This window comes from Sphaeramia orbicularis, chromosome 6 (assembly GCF_902148855.1).
Source record: "Sphaeramia orbicularis chromosome 6, fSphaOr1.1, whole genome shotgun sequence".
Classification (NCBI taxonomy): Eukaryota; Metazoa; Chordata; class Actinopteri; order Kurtiformes; family Apogonidae; genus Sphaeramia; species Sphaeramia orbicularis.
This window is the reverse complement of record NC_043962.1, coordinates 5,768,358-5,785,494: the sequence shown is the minus strand read 5'-3', so window position 1 is coordinate 5,785,494 and position 17,137 is coordinate 5,768,358. Positions and strand designations below refer to the sequence as shown.

The 17,137-nt window shown below is 36.7% G+C and overlaps 1 long non-coding RNA gene across 1 annotated transcript in view; it reads left to right on the top strand.

Moving 5' to 3' along the window:
* Nucleotides 1-206: 206 nt before the first annotated feature.
* The window catches only part of LOC115421271 (uncharacterized), a 63,954-nt gene continuing 47,023 nt past the window's right edge, over nt 207-17,137 (top strand). The window contains exon 1 of the long non-coding RNA XR_003935657.1: nt 207-689. This is a non-coding gene — a long non-coding RNA (uncharacterized LOC115421271). The remainder of the gene's footprint in view (nt 690-17,137) is intronic.

Below are 17,137 nucleotides of genomic sequence, written 5' to 3'. Positions count from 1 at the left end.
AATTTTTTTTTTTCTTGATCCTTCATATTATATCTATTCATCCTGAATGAAAGAACCATTTAAATTCATAGCTTTAGCTAATAATAACTGTATTGTGTTTTTCCCTGCATTTTGATAGTAATAAAGCATGTGTTACATGTGGTTCTCACGCAGCCTTTAATTTCGAGGACGTACAACCGGAAGTGGTCTGTGTGCTCGCGACGGTGGCCGCAGGGGTCTGCCAGGACCGTCCCTCCCAGGAAGACACGAACCGACGCCGCCTCCTGCTCCTCCTGACCCGCGGTTCAGGGCCGTCCTGGGTTACAACAGTCCGGGTCTTCTTCGGGTCTCCGCCGGACCCCGCCTCATCACTCATTTTTATTCCGCGTGCGGTTTAGCAGGTTCCTCACGCGGACCCTCCACTAGTGTTTGGCTTTAGCTTTAGCTAAAACTGGAACCGTTAAGGTTTGTGTCGAGGCTCGCGCACGTTCCGCTGCTCGTTTAGATGTAGAGTGAAGAAAAAAAAAAAAAAAAAACAACCTCCGCACACATTTGTGTTCAGACGTGACTGGGCACCGAGGACGGGGAGAGCCGATAGATGCCCGAAATAAGCAGCAGCAGCAGCAGCAGCGGCGGTGACGGCGGAGAACAGGACCGAACAGGACCGGCTGTTGGAAGCATCTGGGAAATACAAGTGGAGCAGCAGGAAGGTGAGCCCTGAACGCACCATCCACCTTCTGATACTCAGATGTTTATATATGAGCACAGACACAGTGGGGAGGACAGATGAAGAGCAGGAGGCATCCTCCTCCTCCTTCTCCTCCTCCTCTGCTGCTGGTGTCGGAGGCCATCGGCTCGGTGCATCCCCCTCTCCCCGGACCCACATGCATTGTAGTGCGTCCACGTTTTCTTCTGTGTCATTCTTGTACAATTGAACGCCTCATTGAACCCAGTTAATTCTGCAGATTTTATTATGAGACCAAAAGTTACACACATGCCATAGATTTAGCCTTTCACTCCGGACTCACTGCTTCCTCTGGTGAAGTTTGGACTTTATATTTGTGTGCATTGTAATGTTTGGCTGAATTCACCTTTTGGCTCCTTGATCCTCTTGACTCTTCCTCTCCATCTTATTCTTTGCTCTCTGCCCGTGGCTGTCCGTGCCCTTCTCCCCTCCTCTCACCACTCTTCCTCCCCTTTTGTCCTCCCACCCTTCATTTATCTCTCTGTCTTTTCCCTTTTTCCCCTCCATTGATCTGCCTTGCGGGCGTTGCTAAGAGACGACAGCAGCCGGAGAGCAGTGAAGGAACGAGTAGATGGAGGCTTTGCCTGTTGAAGGGGAAGAGGTACAGATACCAAGGCGAGCTGCTTCTCTCCTTTTGTTGGGTTTCTAGTGGCGAATACACGTTCAATAGTATCAGTGGCTCCTAGAGATTCTTTAGTGTTGTTGGTACAGATGTTTCTTGGTGTTTGGTCAGATTATTTCTTTGTGTTTTGTTGGATTGGGGCAAACTCTCTGGAAAAAAGCCTTTGTAAAATATGCATCAGTGCTGCTGCAGTTGTTGGGAGACCATTGGATGTTGATGCACATTTCAAGACAATCACATGTTGTGGCACCTTATTGGTTTTTATGTCAATGCAATTTCATTCAAGACATCGCAACTTGATTAGAAGCGAAAAGGAATGTTATGGCATGCACATGAATAGACAGTTAAGTTTAATTTCTATGGTTCTTCTTTATTACTGTTTTACTTTACATGCGTGTTCCTGTTCTGCAGCTTCTCAGTGTCATTGCTGTTTCTTTTTGGGCTTTTAACAAAGTTTTTCTGCGCATCAAAAACAGTCTCAAAGAATAATTGATCAACAAAAACCCTTAAACCAGTACCTCTGTCCTGGTCTGTCTCTGGTTACATGTTAATAAATACACCTGAGCCTTAGTAGGAGATTAAAGCCTTATTAGTCTTGTAAGATCTGACAAGGATGGTTAAAATATTAACATCAATAATACCCAACATTAAAGAGTCATATTCTCTAAAGTCTGCTATACTTTACTATCCAACAAGCTAGAGGATAAGGCCAACTAAAGAATGGAGTTGGGTTGATTTTCAGTTTTCTGATGCTGAAACTTAAACTGGTTTGATTTATTCAAACCAGCTGAAACCACATTCATCATTATGATAGATTGTGTAAAACTAAGAAGAGTTCTACATCAGCAGCCTGTCGCTAATGGCATCATGGCACAATATCCTTCTTATTGTGTTTCAGTAATAAACAACACAATGAATGTAATATTATTATATTGTCATATATTGTATTGTTATTAACAGACTACTGAGCCATGAGGGTTTGGTGAAGTGTAAGTGATTTACTGCTGAGCAAAGCCAGAGGACCACATTTCAGTTTGTTTAGGAGAAAGTTTATGGGCTGTTTGAGACAACATGAGTGATAGATGTGAAGTGGCTGATTTGAACATGACCCTAGAAATGAGACAAAAAAAATTTAGATGACACAACATATAAACACTAAAAAAAGTGATGGACAGTCTTCATCACCAGTCCTATTGTAACACTACCAAAGATGGTGTTGCTCTTCTCTATTGTCATTATTTGGTGTTTGGACTGGTTCTGGAATTGCTTCACTCTATCATGGGCTTTGGGAGTCTCATTTCTTCTCCTCTGCTCTGTGGAAGTCTGGCATAGTGGTAAAAGCTGGTGTGCTGATTGGGCCCATATTTTGGCTCCATATCTAACTGGTTTGAATAATTTTACACCTTAGAGAATGTATGTCATGTTATTAGATGGGTTGTGTTTGTGATCTTGTCTACATGTAGTTGCTAGTGAAAAAACCCCCAAAAATATTCATTAAGTTACGGATCTTCATGGTGCTGAATGCACGATACTTCAATAGTGAATTTGCAAAATAGTGTCAGTACAGAAATAGTTTCTCTGGAATTTGTGCCTGAGGTAGTATTTAGTGTGATTAAAATACCTAAATCCCTACCAAACAAAAGAGCACATGAAAGACTGTGTATGTCATGGTTGAAACTTGCCATTTTCAGGGCGTAGTTGCAGCTTGAGGGTTGTTGTTCATTCACGTTTGAAGGACTTTCACAGCGATAATGCACAGAGAGAAGAAGATAGAAGAATGATGATCCACCACCATTACCACTGAGCCATAGATATATTCAGTCAATTATTCCAGCACAATACTTCCAGCAAACCACACTAGCATGCACATTCCAATAACATGGCATGAGGAACATTTCTGCCACAGCAATTCTAAGAAAACCATCATGCCTCGAGTCAGTTTGGACATTCTTAATATAGCATGGAAATCCCCATGAAGTGTCATAACCCTCACCTGGTCCATCTAACTCAAACATGCAACCCAGTGGACAAAACTGGCCCAGCAAAGGTTCTGATCCAGTCCACGGGATCAAATTTGCAAAGTTCAAAATATTACACTGAAGATATTAACAGGGGTGTCAGACTCCTTTTAGTTCAGGTTCCACATACATACCAATATGATCTCAAGCAAAACAACAGCATAATAACCTATAAATAATGACTCCAAATTTTTTTCTTGGTTCAGTGTGAAAAAAATAACATTACACTATGAAAATATTTCCATTTACAATTAGCCTTTAACAATAAAATGCGAATAACCTGAACGAATATGAACAACCTGAAATGTCTAAAGAAAATTAAGTGCAATTTTATCAATATTCTGCCTGTTACTGAATGTGTTGTGCATTTGTAGATCCACTGTGATTTGTACGTTGTGTTAATAACAAACTGAGACGTAATATTGTAGAAATTGTTCTTAATTTAGCTCCAAACTCCAAAATTCTAGCAATGTTATGTCTATTACCAAAGGTTTGTGAAACATTGTGTGTAATGTACATGTACAAATAAGATGAGGCATAAAATTGTGCAAATTTCACTTATTTTTCTGATTAAATTTCATTTTTTTCAGGTTATTCATGTTTTTTTATGAAAGGATAATTTGTAAATGTAAATATTTTCATAATTTAATGTTTTTATTGCACTAAAACAAAGATAAAAAGTTGGAGTTGTCATTATTTATAGGTTAATATGTTATTATTTTACTGGTCCGGCCCATTGGAGATCAAATAGGCCTGAATGTGGCCACTGAACTATAATGATCTTACTGTTAGGAATAACCTCAAACTTCAGCACACTGTCACAGAAAGAACACATACAGGTAGAGACAGGCACCATGAAAAAGGCTAAAAAAAGCAGCTTATCCTTGGTGTTCTGCAGCCTCATATATTTTCACATTTGGGACCTATTGTCAAAGCATTTTTTGCAATGTCTCTGGGGTAATGGACCCTTCCCATGTGTGTCCAATTCTTTGAACACAGAGCTTGCATTTCCATTCTAGTTTTTTCCTGGCTTTGGAAGAGGCTTAGATGTTTCCTCGACAAAGCGCGGCAGGCTTTATAGTCACGGCCAATATAACACCTAAAGCCCCTCTATTCTAATTTTATGCTTGTATAGACAGTGCATTTCGGAATAGGCTCATGTAACACTGCCCTAGTTGTTGCAGTCTTCAGCTTCTAGATCAATTTATGTCATATTTCCATTACTAAGAGGACCACAGCGGACACATCAGTTTGTCAGAATTCATCACCATGAATGGATTCTGTCTTATCTCTCTGGTGCATATATGTAACACAGTGCAATGACATAAAAGACCCAAGGTTTCTCAGTGAAGAGAACAAGAAATAAAGTAATTACTGCACTCATATCTATGAATATATTAGTCCATAGACATGAGTACAGTTAAAGGCAGGGCAGTCAAACTCATTTTAGTTCAGGTTCCACATTCAGCCCAATATGACCTCAAGTGGGCTGGACCAGTAAAGCAATAGAAAAATAGCCTACACATACTGACAAGTCCAATTTTTTTTCTTTGCTTTAGTGCAAGAAAGTAAAATTAATATGTGAAAATGTTAAAATGTCTACATTTCCAAACATTCAATAATGAATAACCTGAACAATCTGAAATTTCTCTAGAAAAACACGTGCAATTTTAACAATATTATGTCTCAACTTATCATTTATACATGTGCATTACAGATCACAGTGGATCTACAAAGGCACAAAACATTTAGTAACAGACAGAATATTGTTAAAATTTTGCAGTTTAGAATTTGTAATTGTCATTATTTACAGGTTATTCTACTGTTATTTTAGGGTCAAAACACAGTAATGTCCCATCAGAGAACAAACTTTAATTGATTGCCATTCCAACATTTATTTCAATATAAAGTAGCTCCTTGTCTTGGATAATCCCTTATGGCAGTGTTTTTCAACCTTGGGGTCAGGACCCCACGTGGGGTTGCCTGGAATTCAAATGGGATCACCTGAAATTTCTAGTAATTGATAAAAATTAAAATAAAAACTTACTAATAAAAAAATTATGGTGAGTTGAGAGAGACAATCACAATACATAAAGACATGACAAACTGTGAGTCTGAAACTGCAGCACTGTGGTTCTGTTTATCTGTCAAATGTTCATTGCGGTCAGTTTCAGATGCTGCAGCTCTTTCATAATTCATAGTTTGAGTTATTGTTTGTTCAGTATTAATTGTCAGCCTTGTAAATCCAAGCTGGACTGACTGTACATATCCTGACCAAGGAAAATCAAAGTCTCCCTTTGTGCAGTAATCTACACCTGGCTTTACTGGCTCCGTCCATAATAATATACATTATATAGTCTAAATGTCGTCTAAAATTAATGTTTATTTGCAACATAATATAGCAAACTACTACATGATCAAAAACAAATTAATTTTAGCAAAAAAAAAAAAAAAAGTCTCTGTTTTTAATGTCTGGGGTTGCCAGAAATTTGTGATGTTAAACTGGGGTCATGAGCCAAAAAAGGTTGGGAACCACTGCCTTATGGTCCAACTAAAGCAAAAATAAATTTAAAAGTAAAAATGTGGGTCATTTAGCAACACTAATCAGTCAAATTGTCTCTAAAATGTCCCATCAGAGAGATTTTGAATACTGTGTTTTGACCCTTTACTGGTCCAACCCATTTGTGATCAAATTGGGCTAAAATGAGTTTGACATCATTGACTGTTAATGTTGTCAGTGTAAATTTTGCACTTTAAAAATTCATCCCACGGGCCTTTTGGAATCTGTGGCAGGCCGGTTTTGGCCCACGGGTCTTATGTTTGACACCAGTGGTTTAAGGAAATAAGGGTAAAACTGGTCTGCATTAAAGTCATGTAGTTTGGAGTTTGTCCTCTTGATGGCCCTCTTTCTATTTTCCAATAGGTCACTCTATAATAAATATGCAAAGCCTGTCTACTTACACACTCTCTCTCTACATTTACTTCATAGTATTGGAGCTGGTCTTTTCCTCTGGAGATTGGTCTCAGACTCTTTCCAGGCCTGAAGTTATTTATGATACTTCCAGGGCTCTCTGCATTTGATGTATACATAAGCCAACGCAAGTGTATAAATCAGCAAAAAATACGCACATACATAAAAAAAAAGATATAAACCCCCAGTATGCAGAGGTAGACTCATTTGAAGTTCTTATGTTTAATATTTAACATATTTAGATATTTGGTGTAGACTCAGACAAACACAACACTCCTCTGAATTCATCTGTAAAGAGCTTAAGAGAAAATATTAAAGGAAACATCCAGTTAAGCTTTTGCATCTGAGTTGATTATTTCACGCTATAGTCCATAACAATGATGGTTCTTTTTTCTGTGATTTATCTTTATACTGGTTTATGTTTCAAGACCAGTCTGCGATGGAACGTAGAGGAGCTAAAAGTCGCCATTTCAAGGCGTCGACACTTTTAATGTATCAGCGGCCATAAAATGGGCCACAACATAAAAATGTCACACCATAAAACTCCCAAAGCGACGATGACCTTGAGGCTCTGCGAAAGTGCTATGTATTAGGGAAAAGGGAAAGAAACCACCTTGTAAAAACATGTGCATGTGGAAAAAAAATCTCGTCAAAATGCAAGTCAAGTAGCAAATTTTTTTCTTCTTTTCAGAAAATATAAAATTCCTAAGAAGCTGTTGGCTAATGAAAACGAATCTTCCTCTAATGTTCCTGTTTATATGCAGCCGAGCAGCCAGACACAGACGTCCCACTGTGGACTGTGAACAATGCATGACACTGTCAACCCTCCCAAAGCTTTTCCATATTTGCTCATATCCAAAACAGGTGTTGTGAGTCGCAACCACTGGTAGAGCAAAGAAGTGAGATAAATATTCAAGGATTAACATTACATGTCCAATGAATCCTTATAAAACCAGAATAATATCAGCATATCCCATGTGTTAATTGGAAAATGCCTCACATGTAAAAGGACATTATTAAAACATGATAGTGGAACATGAGCGTGACTGTTTTGGTTTCTGAAAATGTGACCTGTCGGAGGTGAGACAGTCCATAATACATTCTTTGGCAGTGTGAGTGTTATTATTTGTCATTATTGTCAATTAATTTATTATCTTTATGAACAGTTTGGTTGTTTTGGTCTATAAAAAGTCACAAAAGTAGAGAAATGCATTCATCAGTGTTTACTGAAAATTGATTTTGTTGAGCTTTTAGCTGTCATTCTTCTGGTTACTTGGATGTGTAGCGTCGCGTAGCATTACCATGACAACAGATAGAACTGCAGCTGTGTAAGACGCTACTTATTTGGTAAAGAAAATATCAGAAAATGACCCCAAGACACCTTTTTCATCATCGTATTATCACACAGGAAGAAAGAAGTCAGAAAAATACTGACATTATGATGCTGGAATTTAGACTTTATCTCTTAAAAAACTTACTCAGACCCGTTATTGGTTTAGCAAAATAATTGATTAATGTATTAGTTGACGACCAATTAATGAAATAATCTCACTAAAGAAGAAAGAAGAAGAAGAAACACATTGTCCAATATGAAAGAGTTTTAGAAGGGATTTTGGAGTAAAAAAAAAAAAAAAGACAAATGTGATTTGGAATACAGAATATACATATGATAAATGTTTATGTTACAAAGAAATGATTCCAACTGGAAATAAATGGACTAGAATTAACAGGTTCTTTGAGAAAACATCCAGGAAATTAATCAACCAGTCAATCAAAATGAACTGTTTGATGCAGAGATAGTGGACACAGCTCACTGAAGTTGCAGTTCTTCACTTGACAACGTTTTTACTTATCTTCTAATACAGTCACAGAGTATTTTTGGCTGAATTGGTCTCGTTTATTAGTTTGTTAAGACAGTCTACTACTCCTATTCTGCAGTGTGTGGTGTGTTCCTACATGTTCTTTTTTCACAATTTAATTTTTCAAGGTTTTGTACAGAAAAAAAGAGTAGAATAACAAGAACATTTAAAGAGGGGTGTACATGATCAAATAAATTACAAGAATAATACAGGGAAATACAGTTTCCTAAGGAAAAGAGAATTTAAAAAAAAAGATTTACACAAAGTCCGGTTGTCTTAATAAGATATATGTCCTCCATGTCTCCCATATTTTATCAAATCTGTCATTTTGGAGTTTGTTGTAAAATGTGATTCGCTCCGTCACAAAAACTGTGTAAACAATTCGATGTCAGTCTTCCAGGGTGGGGGCGTTTACATTTAACCATTTTTTAGTAATAGCTTTCCGAGCAGGTATACCTAACATTCCAAACAAACATTTACTGTCCTTATTTGTGTCCAATGAGTAAATATAACAAAAAAGCAACTCATCCCACTTGAAAATTGTCTGCACCTTTAAGAGTTTCCTAATCTGTAAATGAATGACATTCCAAAAATTTGTAATCTGAGGGCATGACCAAAATAGGTGGAAATGTTTTACTGCCTGACTTCCACAGTTTCTCCAACAGCTGGAAGAGCCTGAATAATGTTTACTGTTATATATATATGTTCAGCTAGTGATGGGTTCAAATTTGAGGTCCCATTTCAGTGTGTGTTGCATGTCTACATTTGCAAAATACAGACAAACGTTTTTCTTCTTCTCATTTTGTCGACAACCAAAAGCTGTTCAGTTTATTGTCACAGTGCAGGAAAGACATCAGTTGATGTTGAAAGTTAGGGCAACAGATTTAATCAAACGCTAGCATCAGCCCGTGCAATTACATTATGACAAAAGGCTGCAACTTAATGGTCCAGATGGAGGTGGATTTGGATAAATTTAATTGCAGAAATGGGGAAAAAAAAATGAAAATGTCTCTTGGATATTGATTATTTTGATTGTGACACTGAGCAGATGGAAGTACTGTGTAAGACCTGCCAAAGGAAAGTCAAAAAACACATTTCCTTAGTTTTCATAGTGACTTGTAGGTTTTAGTAATCTGTGCATTTTCTTTAATAATGTGATAAACAGACTCAAATGACAATCGCATTATTACCCACGATAATCACCGAATTGTGCCTTTCTAGTGACAGTTCAAATCACATCAAATAATCATGTGATCTAAATGCACACACTGCAACAGGAAACTGAAGCATAGTATGTGCTACAGGACCTGGGACATCAGCTGACAGACTAATTACAGAGCCAAGAAGCTGCTAATAGGATTCTTAACCTCAGAACAACCGTACTCTTATACTCTTTGAGAATACCAAGAAAGGATTTGCAAATCCCTGCTTTTCTATCGCACATGTTGTTACGGGGTCCTTGATTGGCCCATTGCGTCCTCACAGAACAAACAAACCAACTGTTGACTGTGTCGACTACAAAAATAAAAGCATATCACCTCCGACCACGTATTCACTTACACTCAGAGCAGATCTTTTGGCGGCGGTGGGTTGGAGCCTTGATATGTGGCCAGAGCGACACCAAGCCTGAGTGTAGGTGAAGCTGTTGGATGCCATATACGATCAGTAGGTTTAAAGGGTACCTGTAGTGAAATTTTATCGCCAGCTATTTCAAAAGTTTACGTATAATACTTAGGGGTGTAAGAAAATATCGGTTCCACAATTTATTGTGATATTTCATTTCATGATACTGTACAGATATTAAAAAGCACTGTATCAATATTTTTAGGTATTTATTCAAATGGAGATATGGCGGAGGTTCATGGTTTTGTTTTGGTTTTTTGTGCTTCTTTTATTTCTATATTCACATGGGTATTTTGTTCTGTTGTTTGTTTACTAAAAAAGTAGTATTGTGATATTGCAGGTCATGCATTTAGTTTTTTTAAACTCATAACACTGTTTTGTTAAATAAGAGTTATTTCAATCACCCTAAAAGCATTTCTTACTGTCTTAGAGGCAGATGTTAATTTCTTTGTTGGGATCACACAAAAAAAATGTTATGATGTTGGAGGATTCAGGAACTGTGCACTATGCATTCTTTTCACAACTAATAGAATATGAACATTTGAGCAGGATGTTAAACTGTAATGTCTGTAAACATAATTTTATTTATTTATTTATTAATTATTATTATTTCTAACAAAATTTCATTTTCACAGAGGAAAGTTTTGTGATACAGTATTAAATCTTGTTCTAATCAAATAAAAATCTGTTTAGTATTTGTGCATATTTCTAGTATAATTGAATTTTTCCAGGAAATATTCTCTTAGAAGAAGAAACAAAACAAACAAAAAATATTGCCTTGTTAACAGTATCATGATATATTGTGATATATGGTATCGTGGTCCTTATATTGTGATTTATATCATATTGCCAGATTCTTCCCAATACACACCGCTATTAATACTAGCAGTTCTGTCGGGTTACTTATGTTATAGCCCGTTGTCAATTACATGAGAGGACTAAGTCTACTGACAAAGCTCATAGTATTGTCACATTACCTGGGCTGAGATGGACTGATCACTGACCCTGTGCAGCAGACACCAGTCTATGATGACACATTATCGGCCAGTGCTGGGTCGCATCTCAAGGACAATGGTGGAGTGTAAAGCTTACGACTGCACAAAGAACAAACAAGAACATGTACTTTCCACTCAGTCTTGCTCACTGACTGCTGCTTGTTTACTTGCACTCAGTCACCCAGAATCAACTTGGGTACGTCACTTCCGGCCGGCAATGGCTGCTCCCCTAGGTTCTGCCACCTCCCATAATTCATGTAATAAAAAGATCCAAAACAAAGATGACTTTGAAGACACAAAAGAATGTAAAACAGGGGTGTCAAATATAAGGCCTGTGAGCAAAATACTCCATAAATAATGACAAGCCCAAATTTTCTCCTTGGTTTAATGTGAAAAAAGTAAAATTACATTATGAAAATGATATGTAAACTGTGTCAATAATAAGTGGAGACATAACATTGTTGAAATTACACATATTTTTTATAAAGATATTTCAGGTTGGACATGGTGGTTCAAGTTTTCACTAATACAAAAAGAAAAATTTTGATTATTACTGACTATCGGTTATAATTTTTCTGGTCCAGCCCAGTAGAGATCACTTTGGGCTGAACGTGGAACCTGAACTAAAATGAGTTTGACCGCCTTGGTGTAAAAGATGAAACAAGATGAAAATGACAAAAAACAAAACAGGAAAACAAAGTAAAAGATGCAGAAAGATGAAAATGATGCGAGACACAAAAGAATTAAAACTGAGCAAATGATACGAGACAGAAAAGATGTTGAAGATACAGCAGCACAAAAAATATGCAAATGAAACAAAGTTAGAGGTTTTAAACCACATATAGATGTAAAACTTCAGTGAAAGCTTTGTCAGGATGCTTTGTACAAATTTGGCCGTAGCAGCAGATTTATTGCTAAATGAGTTGGAGAATTTTTTTGTTATGCTCCACTTTAAACACTGCCCTCAGGTAAAAGGTGTGAAATATAGCTCAAGGGCCTGCACGAAAACCCTGTGATACAAAAGCAAAAGCCCTTCAGCCTGTGAAACACATGCATTAGATCGGAGGGGATATGACTGTGTTCTTCTTTTTACCCTCTGACACGCACACAAACACATAATCCTATCACTTTAAACATCTTACAGTAACCGTATTTATGCACACAAACATGCACACACATTCAATCCTATTATTGTAAACTACTTAACTTTCTCACACACATTTAACTCATTTATTTACATGGATATTTGAATCAACACTAAAAACCACTTAGTGTAAAACCAAAGAAAGGCCTGCAGTGGGCTCTGTACCACTGTTAATGTAAATGAATGGAAATCGATTCAGTCTGGCTTTTGTTTGTGCTGATCTTCATTTGTGTCCACATCATTGATTATCTAGTGTTGCTGTTTATGTCTAATTAGTTCTCCAATGGAAATCACATCGCTGCTCCAACCATGACCATGTGGGCCCGTTTATCTTCACTCTTTTTGTCTTGGGTGTTCACAGATGGCTTCATTCTGCAAGTGACCACAGTTACACTCTACGACCCCTAGTCTGGGTAGCTTAGGTCGACTGTGTAAGAGTTAAAGGGATGTACAGGGATCTAATTAGACAAATGCACAAATACACTCACTGACAACATTCTCACTTACACCTTACTAGTACCATCCCTGAACTGCATTAACCCATAAACACCCCACACATCCACTGACGACCTAAAGCGTCTACTGATCTAAACTGTTTAATAAATGTTGATCCATTAATCCTATCAATACATGTCAATAATTGGTGTAAAATACAGCTATTCATCTTTTCATGGTCATCAGATATGACCCATTTGGACGTTCAGAGGCTATGTAGTTACCGTGGAAACACCATCATCTTCAACAACATTGATACACTAGTAAAATCCATGGAGTTGGATCAGTGACAGTGGACGGACACGCATGGTTTTATATACAATAACAAATAAAATCAAGAAAAATGAATAAAAAACCTGCAAAATAATAGATAATGCGGAAAGAAATAGCAAAAAAAATATGAAAATTCAATTAAAAAAGGATCAAATGAGCAAAAACAGCCAAAGTAATGAATAAAATGAATGAAAATGAATAAAAAAAACAACAAAATAATAAATAACTTAAACAAAATAAGCCACAAACTGAAGTAATTTGAAGTAAAATGTTAAATAGGGCAACAAAATAAAATGAAGAAAAACATGTAAAATAACAAAAATGAACAACATAAATAAGAGAATTTATAAAATAATTAACATGAATAAAATAAGCAACAAAGTAAATAAAAAATCGAAACATTGATTCACCAGTGAAACGCATGTCAGTTAGTTTAATAAATGACAGTGGATGGAGACACTTGGTTTTATGTTCAGTTAATGATATATTTGATTGAAAATGTCACTTTTTCATCAGTTTCTCTGTTTCTAATATAATTTCCCTCAACATAAATCTGAGCCTTTATGAACATCTTCATGATCTGTAAATTAAGTATAGGAAAATGTCTGATTTTCACTGAAAAAATGCCAAATACAGAGGATACTATTGTAATTAATGGTGATAAGAAAAGTTAAATATAGAGGAAAAAATATTTGGGAACTTCCACAAAAGTAGCACTTTATGGGTTAATTCATCATGTCATAGATTCAACAGGCTGCTGGAAACGTTTCTCAGAGGGTTTGGCCCATATTGATGTGATAATAGGACACATTTGCTGCAGATTTTTCTGCTGCATCTTTACACAGTAAATCAAGCAGTGTTAAGAGTTGAGTTAATGAGTGTTGATTGGGGTCTGTGGGCGGAGCTAATTCCTCGGTCTCATTGTTTCGAGTCATGGGGACAGTCACAGGGTTCCCAGGGGGTCTTAAAGAGTCTTAAAAGTCTTGAATTTACAAATCTGCATTTAATACCTTCAAAAAGTCTTTAAAAGGTATTAAATCTGATATGGTAGCTCTTAAGTTATGTTGCCATGAACTTGTTTGTTGTGTTTAAATGTGTCTGTTAAATGTCCAAGTTGTAAAGAAGGTAACATTATTCTACTCAGTTCCACTTGTTCCAACCCCACAATTTATATTGAAATTAGGAACCAATTATCGCTAACTTTACCACCCCTGGTGAGAAATGACTGGGAACGGTGGGAATCAAGGTGTTGGAGTAAATAAATACATTTTCCTAAATTCTAGGAGTTATGAATTTTATTCAGTATGGTTGAGAAATACGCAGTGAAATGGGCATTAAATTCTGTTCTAAGTCGTCTTAAAAAGGTCTTAAATTTAACCTTGTAGAAACCTGGGGAACCCTGCAGGCACTTATTTATGTATATTTTTAAAATTATCATCATGATAATATATTGTATAAATTGCTGTTCTAATTGTGTTTAATAGAGTGTTTTAATATGTATATTTGGTAGATATGTGTATATTCAGACCTATACATGTTTTGTATATTTAGAGCTTTATTTTCATTTTTTTTCTTTTTGTTGTAGTGATAATTTCTTTCCTGCTACTTTTTGTTAGAAAAAAATAAAAGGGGCGTGTCATGGAGGATGTCCGGTTATAGCAGCAATATGTTAGATCAGTGATGTTGTAACACCGTAAGTAATAATGATTAAAAAATGCATTTAAAAAGCACTTTTCATTTAAAAGAATCTCACAGTGTTACAGTGAAAAGAGAAAGTGGTAGATTAAAATACTAAAAAATACTAAATGTAAAATGAAACCAAACATCATGGTGGGCCCGCTATAGACGAGGGTGTCTCTATAGCAGCAGTCGAACCTAGTTATAAGAACAACCCTGTGATACATTTGCAGCTAAGAGCAGATATTTAGAGCCTTATTCAGGCGGTATAATATTTCCTGCAAGATATAATTAAGCCATGCAGATTAGTTTGAAATGAACTAAACTAAGGAGCGAGGGCTGCTCGTCTCCCCCAGTCTGTTTTTTTTTCCATCTGTAGGAACAATTCACCGTTCAATGAAGTGACCGAAGTCAACTGGAATCTCTCTAATCTCTAATGTGTTTGCACAGAGGTGTCAAGGAAATTGAGAGGACTAAAAGCCCTAGTAAATAAAAACAAAAAATTCACTCAGGGTAGCGCTGTCCTCCAAGATTAAACTCTCATCAAAAAGCCATGACTGTTGCAGTGTTTCCCCATGGTTAATTCAATGCCCAAATACCAGATTAAATCACTAGGCAGTCTGTGATGTTGCACCACAGTGGACACTTTGGAATTTGAACCCAGCTGGATGTTATAATTATAGATCACCATCCGGTTCTGAGGCCCGAGCTGCTGATGTTCATCATATCATTAACAATCTGCCGTGGCGGCGCTCAGACACCCTTTCCAATTTTGTCTAATTAACTCATCAGGAGAAGCTTCAACTAGGTTAATCTGATACCTAGGGAGCAGACAGAGTTTTAATGGAGTCACACAACCCTAACTGGGTTACCATCCTTTGCTCTCCCCTCCCCTCCTTTTCAGATTCCCTCTCTAGTTTTTGATGGTACGGGTCTCGTCACTGCCGCTCCACAGAGGTTTCAAACTGGGTTAACACACAGGTCATCCTATTGATACACAGCCTTGAAAAGGTTATTTTCTGTCACTCTCAGACTTACTTTGGCTCCACATCTGTTACTCACAAAGGGATAAATCAGTCACACAAGGCACACACAATGAAGCTCCGCTGAATAAATAAGTAAACACACAATATCGAGGTGTCAAACACTCAGAGGAGAGCTGCTGTCACACATGAAGAACACACACACTTCAGATTGAGAACATCGTGTTTGCCAATGGGGACAAACAACGCTGATGGTGGATTCATTTATAGATTAGTGTGGTTTAGCAGGTGCATGGTGGTCCTTGTGAGCAGACACATCTGGACAAATGGACAGAAAACTCCCACAGATGATGACATTTCAGCAGACTTACGAATTTATCAGCAGCCACATTTTTAGGGACATCTGTTAAGATTGGGAGTTTATGCAATGATTATATTGTGTAATATTGTAATATATGATAATACTGTTAATATTGAGATAATATAATATAAGACAAGACTTTATTACCTCCGCCAAGGTGGTTTTGTTTTCATCGGGGTTTGTCTGTTTGTTTGGTTGTCTGTTAGTAAGATAACTCAAAAAGTTATGGACAGATTTTGATGAAATTTTCAGGAAATGTTGATACTGGCACAAGGAACAAATGATTACATTTTGGTGGTGATGGGGGGGACTGGTCTGCCTTGGCGGAGGTCTCCACTCTCCGAGTGCTTTTGTAGTTTATTTATATGAAATTAATATTGTGATCATTCATATTTTATGTCTATTTTTATTTATATTCTACTTTTAGTTCTATTCTATTTTACTTTTTGCAGTTTTATATTCTATTTTCTTATCTTGTTTTTAGTTTTGTAATACTATATTTACGCTATTCCTATTTTCTGAAGTATTGGTTTTTTTTTATTAATGTTGTGGCACTACTAATTTCATTGCTCACATAATGACAAAGTTTGTTCTATTCTATTCTATTCTATTCTATTCTATTCTATTCTATTCTATTCTATTCTATATCTCAGGCTCCAACTTACATTAGGTAAATGTACACGAAACACACATCATGTACCTGTGAAGCTATTGTTGTAAACACTTAAACCAAAATAATGATCACACCGTAACAAAGTGGTAAAACCTCCAAAGTGCAGGGAAAGAGAAAAATATAACGAGCCAATCTAGGATGACAGTTTAGCAAAGTATTTTTAGCTACATAAGCTCACAGTGATCAGCCATAACATTATAACCACTGACAGGTAAAGTGGTATTAATGTTGATTATGTCATTCCAATGGGACCTGTCAGTGAGTGGGTTATATTAGGCACTAAGTGAACATGTAGACCTGGACGCTGATATAGAAACAGCAAAATGTCTAAACTGGGGTGAAAATTCTATTGGAAGTATGTATTTTCATAGTGTGGTTGATTTGTCCGTACATTATGTAATAATTGTAACATGTAATCATTCACCTGGGGACTAATAATTAATGTAAACACACCTCATATCACTACCTAGAACAGGGGTGTCAAACATACGGTCCGAGGGCCAAAAGCAGCCCACCGAAACAAATGTAAAACCAAAACCAATGCAAAAATTACACTCATAATATGCACAATCAAGGATGTTGAGGTTTAATTCAGGTTCCACATACAGACTAATCTGATCTAAAGTGAGTCAGACCAGTAAAATACTATCATAATAACCCATAAATAATTTAAAAATTTCTTAGTTTAAGTGTAAAAAGTACAATTACTTGAAAATATT